Source organism: Gossypium raimondii, chromosome 1, assembly GCF_025698545.1.
Source record: "Gossypium raimondii isolate GPD5lz chromosome 1, ASM2569854v1, whole genome shotgun sequence".
Classification (NCBI taxonomy): Eukaryota; Viridiplantae; Streptophyta; class Magnoliopsida; order Malvales; family Malvaceae; genus Gossypium; species Gossypium raimondii.
This window is the reverse complement of record NC_068565.1, coordinates 49,766,209-49,776,470: the sequence shown is the minus strand read 5'-3', so window position 1 is coordinate 49,776,470 and position 10,262 is coordinate 49,766,209. Positions and strand designations below refer to the sequence as shown.

The 10,262-nt window shown below is 30.2% G+C and overlaps 1 long non-coding RNA gene across 1 annotated transcript; it reads left to right on the top strand.

Annotated features, from left to right (window-relative positions):
- The first annotated feature begins 1,148 nt into the window (after positions 1-1,148).
- On the top strand, positions 1,149-1,747 carry LOC105786323 (uncharacterized). Its single transcript, XR_001131362.2, has 2 exons — positions 1,149-1,305; positions 1,422-1,747. It is a non-coding gene; the product is annotated as an uncharacterized LOC105786323 (long non-coding RNA).
- The last annotated feature ends 8,515 nt before the right edge of the window (positions 1,748-10,262 follow it).

Here is a 10,262-nt window from a genome sequence, read left to right as displayed (position 1 = left end):
TTCTTGCATATGTTTTTTCTCAATTTCATACTTCATATAGTTTTTTTTTTCTATAAAAAAAACTGGTTAGTATGGATTACATATGGATGACTTAAATCCATGAAGAATTCAACCAACAACCTCATTTTGTCTGAGAATTATATTGGAACATGTAACTGTATTTCGTTGTTGAAAGTGAATTGGCTCTCAACAGAAACAATTTTAAGCTTTGAATAATGACATTAATGGTGAAAGCTTAAAACAGTAGTTTGGTGTTACAAGTTATGCTCCTTATTTGATTAAAGCTTCTTTCTATTGTTACCAGCAATACATTGACAAGTTGTTTCGTAGGGAAAATCATCATCGGTTTTTGTCTACTCTCATGTTCCATTATCTATTTTATTGCTTGCAGTTATTGGAATTCTGTCTCTTTTGTTTCAACTTAGACATAAAAACGAACAAGTTTTATCATCATGTAGTTAGATGACCGGTACTAAAACACATACATAGACTACTGTGTAATGAGGAAAACACTGATTAATGAAGATTAATATATATATATTCATATTTGAAAGCAAAGATTAATATATCTATATATAAGTTTGGTGCTAATTAAAACTTTTAAAAATTTTAAAAGTTTAATGAAAATTGAAAAAAGAGTTTAAATGATATTTTAAAATTTTTGTGAGATTAATTAAAATTAAGTGGAAGACAAGTTTGTGTTCATAAAACCTGATGAGAAAATTGTATAACATTTTGTTGTGACCTAACTTGACAATTGTATAATATTTGGATACCTCTTTTTATTTTTGCAATATTATATAATAGCAGCAGTGAACTTTGTGATATCCTCCGTAGTTAACTTAATTTGTGATACCTTTCTGGAATGGAGGATATCATATCACTATAGAAAAGAACTAAAAAGTGCCAATTGTATATAATAGCAGCACTTTTATATGCATATATATATATATCACCTTTTGCAATATATAATGTTGGCCTCGGACACTATAGAAAAAGAAAGAAAAGTTAAAACTATCTTACACATTTCCTTCTTAATCTGTATTCTGCTTCAGCTTCTGAACTTAATATTTTAATTGAGTTTTTTAATTTACGTTTAAATTGAAATTGATTATATCTAATTTTTTCCATTGTTTATTTTATGAAAGGTTCCCATCTTAAAGTTGCTTCCTGTTTGCTTCTACCTGCTATTCAGCTGATTGTCGGAATTAGCCATCCCTCGTGAATTTCTCTGCCATTTTTTATTGGAAGCTGTATTGGGCTAGTGGATTGGTCTTTGACTAGCAATTTTCTAGGACTATTCAGGTGATTGCTTCTTGACTCTTTGTACATTGTTCTATTTCATTTTCCTTGTCAATGAATTTGGTTTTATCATTGGTTAATGTTTTTAGTAGCTTATGTTCTGTTTCTTTTTTGTCAAGGTTGTGGAAGGCTCTCCAGTTTTATGTAGGCTTCAGCATTTTCATGCTTTATGTGTATCAATTCCCTATAGAGTTCTCAAGTATGTTACAATGGATAGCTGATTTTGTTGGTCTATTCAAAATATGTTCAACATCTGAGTGGACTAAAATTTTCTCTTCTGTTTCTTTTGTACATTTTTACATCATGGTATGTACTAGTTTTATTACTATAGGTTTGATTCTGTTTAAAGATTTTAGCTGAACCTTTAAATGAAATGCAATACACTCTTCCCTCTTCCTAGAATCTTATATTATGAAATTGACTTCATTTGAGTCTTTCCTGTGTCTGACATCTGTCCATCTAATAGTCTTTTCCCAATATTACTAATTTAAGATGGTTTGAAGTGTTTTCTTTCTATAAGAAAAATTTCCCAGACAGATATGAAGTATTTAGTTGCAAACTAGACTTTGGAGATTGATGACATTTTTGCCATTCTGGATGCAATTTTTATTCAATTTGCTCAATGAAATTGCAGTTGAAAATTTGAGAGCTTCCTAGTTAGAAACCACATATTTATATAATATATGTTCTTCATAGTTTTGAACAAGTTAAATTAATTATAAAGAAATATTATAATTGAGAACAAGATTAGAGTAGCTCTATGCATATGCTTAGTACATGTCTATTGTGAATTTATATTTGGTATATAAATATTATCCCTTTTAAAACTTTAATCCAAATATGTGTAATATTTTAATTTGTTAGGTTTATCTTTTCTATGTTATGTTAATATCTAATATGAGTTATATATTTAAATACATTTTAAAATAAAATAATAAAATGTGTTAAAAGCATTAATTAAAAATAAAAATAATTTTTATAATAATACAATTATGTCAATATCTAATTACAAATATTTAATTATTATATTTAAATATTTAAATATAGTTTATATATTCTAATTAAATTTAATAAATAATTAATATTAATTACTTAGAAATATTTAAAATTAATAATATTATTAAAATATTAACAAAAGTTATAAAAATTATTTTTATATTTTGGCTAAAATATCATAATATTAACTAATTTGAACGTTATTTAAATACATATTTGTTACTTTATAATATCATGTCTAAAATGGACATTTTATTCTTCAAAAGCACTTTTTGACAGCAATACCAAACACTTGAATTTCTCAAAAGCACTTTTCCACAGCACTTTTCAAAAGCAATGAAGAACTGGCCCTTAGCCCTTATGTGAGCAACGTCTAAAAGGTTGATCCCTAATTTGAACATTTAGCTTGACTCTAATTTTTATTTTTAGAACCTTCAAATTTTAGTCAAATTATTTTGCTTTGGACGGAAAATGTGAATAAATTGTTAATGTTTTAATAGCATTGATGCGATAACCCACATTACAGTTTACGTGTACTTCATTGTTAATATGGATTTAAAAAAAAAAACCTTATATGAACTTTTTTTAACTTTTTTAAAAAAAAATTATGAAGTATTCATGAATTGCCACATGAGTTGCCATGTGAATATCATTAAATTTAAATGGCCGGTTAACTTTTTCATCTAGAAAAAACAAGTTGACTAAATTTTGAATGTTTAAAGGCGAAAGTGATCCAAGAGAAAAAAAAAAGGGTTAAAATAGCAAAAAGGGAAACGTTAAGGGTTAAATTTATCATTATACAAAAAAAAAAACTACCATCCTTTTTCTAACTAAGTCTTAATTTAGTTGGCATCATTGTTGTCGCAACAATTTGAAAAACGTGGATTCTAATCTTCTTTACTATAGGAATTGAAAGATTATGAGTAGCTTAGCCATTATATCAAAAAGAAGAGAAAATATATTAATATGATATTTAACCTCCTGATCTAGTTATCTGGGTTTCAATGCCTACAACCATTACTATGGCAACCATACCTAAAGTACATATTAAGATCGCTTTCTCTTAGTTTTATGTTGAGAGGAGGCCGACTCTTTCTGTATTAGTTTTCAAAGTGTTGCCTGATAGATCTTTAATGGGACAGTATCGTCCCCAGGTCGAGCTGTGGTTTTATCTCTTAACTCCATCAAGAGCCTGAGCCTAAGGCGGGGTTCATAGAGCAAGAGCTTCACGTTAGATTAGGTCGTGCATGATGCATGGTCACCTACCAGGGAGACGTGCACATCAAATGCTTGGTAGGTTTGAACCCTTGTCCCTTATATGGCATTTAAAGGCATCTATGCTATCACTTTACCAAAAGGGGAGACCGACTCCTTCTGGAGAAGTCTTCAAAGCATTATCTATTTGGAGCCAACAGACTCTTTAGCGGGTTGATATTATCCCCAGGTCGAGTCAGGATTTTGTCTCACGAATCCATCAAAATCCCAAACCAGAAGCGGGGTTCACAAAGTGAGTGCCTTGTTGGATTGGGTTGTGTGTGATGCATGGTCCAATCCAACAAGGTGTCTCCGCTCCTTGAACCCTGTCTTCGGCTCGGGCTCTCGATGGAGTTGGGAAACAAAATCTTGGTTTGACCTGAGGACAATATAAACCTATTCAAGGGGTTGTCGACTCTAAACAAATGACACTTCTAAATACTAATAAATGATTCATTTATCGCACAAGTAAAAACTAATAATTTTATACCATATATCACTTCCAAAAGTAACTTAATACCCATTTTAAATAGAGAGAATTTTTTTCCTTATTATTAAAATCAAACGTATTTTACTTAAAACATTAAAATAGATTATTTATTGTATATTAATAAATGGAGTAAATGGTGCAAATTAGGTTATATTTAACGCCATTACTAATTTTTTATTGAGTGACTAATGTGTATAGCTTGGTGATAAAATTCTTTTTTTTTTATGTTTTCATATTAGTTTTATAGTTTATATTTAAAATTTATGGCTGCTTCTCTTAATAGTGTTGTTTCTAATGTTCGGATTTACGTACACTTTGCTTTCTTATTGTACCCAACCTTGATTAGTGTTAATGATTACTATATGATTACATGAAATGTTGGCATGACGTTTTTTATGACTTGATTTTTCTTTTATATTAAGTCAAAACAACGATACAAGATATAACATAAAAGTTAGTGATTAAACTAAAAAACATAAAGTGTGTGAGGTAACAAACTAGAAAGACAACACAACAAACAAAAGCAGTTAAATGCAAACATGAAAATGCATCGGATAAAAGAAAACCAAAAACATAAATGACATTAAAATTTGCTCCTTCTCATTGTTCTAAGAGTTGCATGCGTGAAGGAAAGAGATGCACAATAAAGATCACTTAATTGACAATACCAAAAAAATTGCAAGAGATTCACCACCATGGTCAACTGTTAAAATAGCATTTTAGTACCACCACTATCAGACTACATTGCCAATGAACTCCAATTAACACCAAGAATGCCAGATGTCCCTAAAAAACTTTTCAATATTGTTCGTGCATAAATTGGGCCATTTACTAATAAAATCTTAATTTTTTTATAAATTTACCGAAATGGGCCTGGTATTTTATTATTTACTGGAATGAACCATTTTCCGGCAAATCGCGTCCACGTCATATGACGTCGGGGGCGATGCCGAAATCATGACCGCGTCGGTAGCGCTTTTGTCGACGTGGCAACAAATCGCGATCCTCGAGGGGGCGATTTGTTGCCAAGTCAGCAAAGCACGCTGACGTGGCCACGATTTCCTCACTTGTAGGTTTTTGGATTTTAGGGTTTAGGATTTTAGGGTTTTTAGGATTTTTAGGGTTTTGGAGAAAAAAGTAAACTAATAAGTCGCGCCCACGTGTACGCGCTTCTTTATGGAAACATCTGCCCTTGAATCTACAAATGTTGAGCATGCATTCACTGAAATACTAACTCAAATATATAATGTGATCAGTCGAAAAGCACTCGAAGGAGGGAATGATCAAACAACATTGCCCAAGGGACAAACCATCAATGTCGGCTCTCGGGATGATGTTTTAGTTGTGAAGAAAGACGGCTGCTGTTCTACATAATTGTTAGATGATTCTGAGTGTCCAAATTTGCTTCCTCATTAAGCACAAGCTTTCCTCACCGTGATCTTTCTCGAGATCTTTCGTTGAAGACGAAGAAATCACAGCATTCTAGGGATTTTCTTATAGTTTGTTCAGACATATCTAGTTTTAGCATTTTAAATGATTTTCATTAGTTGTGGAGAATAAATTTTAAATTAGCTATCATAATGTTTTGTATTTTCAAAGGAGTATTTTATGTAATATAACAAATAAATAGGGATAATTTAGGTATTATAAATAATTTAAATAATTTAGTGCAACTATATACATGAAATTTCATTAGATGGGCAAATCAGCGTACGTCGGTAGCGCTTTCTTGACGTGGCAACAAATCGCCCCTCGTGGACACGATTTGTTGCCACGTCGAAAAAGCGCCACCGACGTGGTCATGATTTCTAACACGCCCCCGACATCGCTGGACGTGGACGCGATTTACCGGAAAAGGCCCATTCCGGTAAATAATAAAATACCGGGCCCATTTCGGTAATTTTAAAAAAAATAGACTTTTTTTGGTAGATTGCCCACATAAATTCAATCCTCAAAACTATTAAAACCATCGTTTTAAGAGAAAATAGAGTAGATTAGTGTCACCATTGCTACTTTTGAAGAAAGTAGAACAAACTTTATTTGTAACTTGCTGATCATCTAAACTAATTAAGTCCATTATAAATGTAGTGGGTCAAATATCTACAATTTTTTTTTGCTTTATTCAAATCCAAATTAACAAATCTACCTATATATTTCAATTTATTTATTATCCTCAAATAATCTGAGTGATATTATTTAAATCCGAATCTAAATCGAATATTATTATCTGTCGGATACCATTAGAAATGACTTAACTCACTAATTGATACCTTGCTATACTTTTTTCTCATCTTGGTACCTAAATTTTTTTGCCAAAATGGTACTTAAACTAGTTTTTTTTTAAATCAGTTCATTCGTTCAATTGTTAGTCAAACCACTAAGTCTATTTAAAAATAAATGCTTAACCCACATATTAGTTTCTAAACTATACCTTTTCCCCAAATTGATACTTAATTTTTTTATCACAAGTGTACCTAAACTATTCTTCCGTTACTCATTTTACACCAAAATGTTATATCCATTAAAAATTCCAATCAATAATAGACTGTCACATTATATAAACAATTCTTGACTTAAATCACTAAATACAAACAAATATTATAAGCGAGGGAGGGATATTCTTTTAAAGAAATTGATTGATTTTTAGAATTAGTATTGAATTAATAAAATATGTAAATGTTGAGAGTTAAATTTATCATTATACAAATAAAAAAAAGACCACACTAACATTTCATTAATAATTTAAAGGAGGAGTAACAAAAAAATTAATATTAATAATGTTAGTGATGAAATTGAAAATTTTTGAAATTTGGTTACCAGAACAAAAATATGCTAATATTTAGATGACCAATAATGTAATTTACCTTTCTTACCATACACTCTTCCTAAAACCAAAATAATTAAATACAAGAAATGGATCGTACTAGGCCTTGGCGAGGCCCAATTTACATGATCCTTAATGGTCTTGGGCACCTTAGCCCTTGACGTATATATATATGCCTTTAATTATAAATTTCATCCCTCATCTTTTTAAAAATAAAAATTCAACCCTCATTTTAATTTGTCTAGTCTTTGTTCTTTACAAAAATTGAAAATTGAATGCAATTAACTAACATTGTTCATCTTTACCGTTAAATTGCTAATTTGGGAATCAACATTTCTACCTTTTATATGCACAAAAATAAAAATCAAAGGTTTTATTAGGGATCAACATTTTGTTAATTCAATTAATTTGACTTTTATATACCGATTATAAAATAAAATGACCAAACCATTAAAACTGAATAAATCAAATCGATTTAAGGGAAAACGAAAGTTTCGGTTTGGTTCAATTCAGTTCGATTAGTTTATCAATTTTTGGATTTCTTTTAAGATTTATTTATACAATAAAAGGTTTTAAGGTTTTATTTTTAATTAATTGATCTTTAATTTTTTGTTAGGTGTTGGGTATTTTTGGGTTAGATTGGTTTTGGGTTGGGTATTTGGATATTGGATTTAGGTTTATTTATTAATTAAAAAATTAATTAGTTTATCCAGTTTTAATATCCAAAATCGAATAAGTCGTCTGAAACGAGTAAGCTAACCGAATTAATCAAGTAACCAAACAAATTGATTTATTTCAATTAAATCAGTTAAGTTTGTTTGTAATTTGGTTTAACCGGTTACTTGTTCACCCTTATATATAACAATATATATACAATAAATTAGTAAAATAAATAGTTCAATTTTATGTGTTTACCCACAACTTGACTAACTTCTTAGTCTTCGTAAAGTAAATAGAGGGACTAATTTTCAATTCTCGTAAAGTGAAAGGAGACAAAAAAATTTATCTCAAAAATGATGAAATGTTAGATAATGCTTAAGTAATGTCTCGAGTGTGGTCCAAGCCTTGAATCTATCCCCCCTCCCACAACAACGAATTTTGTATTTGACTATTATGAAATATGAACTAATTTGACTTATTTGTTTGGAATGAAAGTGGGGACTTTGTTTTCTTCATATGAATTGATAGCAAGGACTGCTTTTAATTGTTGCTACTATGACATGAGGATCTTTTTCTGACCTCTTCAAAGGATTCTTAGGAATCTGTATAATCTGTTTAATATATATATATATATATATATATATATATATATATAAATTTAGAAAGGCTTGTATGTGTCGATTGAATATTAATTCGATTGGTATGGGCACTATTATCAATACAGGAAGACGTAGGTTTGAGTGCGTTGAAGTGCATTATCCTCTTATTTATAGGTTGGGAGGGGCTATAGATAGTTCTAGACATAATATTAAAAAGAAAGATACGATTAGAACGTTGTTAAAAAAAAAAAGAAACCGTTGTATGTGGAAGATAGATTTTGTATCAATTTTGCAACACCAAATGTTTTAAGTACATTTGCCTAAAACTAGAGTGTGTGAAAATGGCTTGCACATTATAGGTATATGGCTGAATGGAAATGGGGCCTGAGGTTGTTGGTGCAGGGTTGAAATTCCAGTTAAGCTTTGCACAAAAAATAAGTTACTTGGAGTCCGACTCTTTACTTTTCTTCAAATACTCATTTTTCGGTATTTATAACCAGCGTAAAAACATGATTTTCAAATATACATAAAAGCTTAAGAAAATTTGGTCATACTCATAGTGGCGAGGGTATCGGAATTAAATTACATATTTTTATGAGAATTAAAATGTAATTTCATCATTTTATTAGCTTATAGCTTTATAATTTTTAAAAGATTAAATAAAAATCTTATCTTTTCTGGAGATCAAAGTACAATTTTATCATGTGCTAACATATAATTTTTCATTTTAAGAGCCGCCTAAGCACTTGCGAATCCTCTAGTGCAGACCCTGCAAAGTCGTGATGGAAACAAATCTGTTAACAATAATTACACCTAAATTTGAATAAACAGCTCTAGATTTAAAGGTGTGGTTCTAGTTTAAGATACATAATTTGCAATATACAGTTATGTTTTTTTTTCCCTTTGCAATTGTTAAAATTTCAAGCTTACCATTATTACAAAATCTAGCTACCTCTTAATGTCTTAATGCTGTCAATTGTTGCTTTAGATACACTATTGATTTGGTTTTTTTTGTTTTCAATCGTGCTTAAATAGTAGTATGGATTTAAATTTTTTTTTTCAAATTTTAATTGAGCTCTTATCAAAATAAAATCAAATTATTCGAATTCAACTTAATTTAAGTTAAAAAATAACTTTTTTGGCCAAAAATAATAAAATTTAAGATGTTATAAGAGAGTTGAAGATGAAAAGCAAAGTCTTGTTACTATATTTGTACTGTACTTATTCATGCATGATTGAATATTATTGTTTACTGAAGAGAGGGTCCTTTCAATGGGTTGATTGGCCACCACCCTGAGAGGGCTTGATGAAATACATATATGTATATATCTGGTGATATATCCTCCCACTAGCACAGCCACTAAAACTTTGGGACTCCATTTCCAATGGAGGTAAATGGGTAACCCTCTTGTCTGAAATCCATATGGGCCCTTATGAGTCATTTGACACTTTCTCTGATTAGTCGCATGATAAAAATATAAGGATATCTGTGATCTTGTCACCGAATGTAAAAGATATTTTCTTTCATATACATGTGCATGCTAGTTACTACACTGTACCCATTATTTCCAAACACACTGTTGGGCTTAATGGGTTTTAATTGTTAGTTGGTTTAAATGTGCCTCCAGTCCTTATACTCTTCGGACTTTTGACGTTTATTCCATCAATTCAGTCTCTTTACTTATTTGATTTGAAAGTTAAAAGTCCAATTGATAATATTGTTAATGGTAAAACTACTTTGGAGGCCCTTATATTAGGATTCGGATTGCGTTTTGCCCTCTCTACTAAAAAGGGGCAAATTAATCATTGTACATTAAATCAAAGAGTAAACTGATCCTTTTGTTAAAAATTTTATTCATTTCTACTATTAAAAACTTACCACTGTACATCAGCATGAGGTACACGTGGCATGTTACGTGTAACTGTCTAGCCATTCCATTAGGCACGCTAGTTTTTAACAGTAGAATTGGATGAAATTTTTAACAAAAAGAACCAATTTGCTCTTTGATCTAACGTACAGAAACTAATTTTTCCATTTTTTGAGTAAATGAGACAAAATACAATTTGGCTTCTAGTACAGGGGCTCCATAGTACTTTTTGTCCATTGTTAATGGGTTTTCGTTAAATTTGAATATAT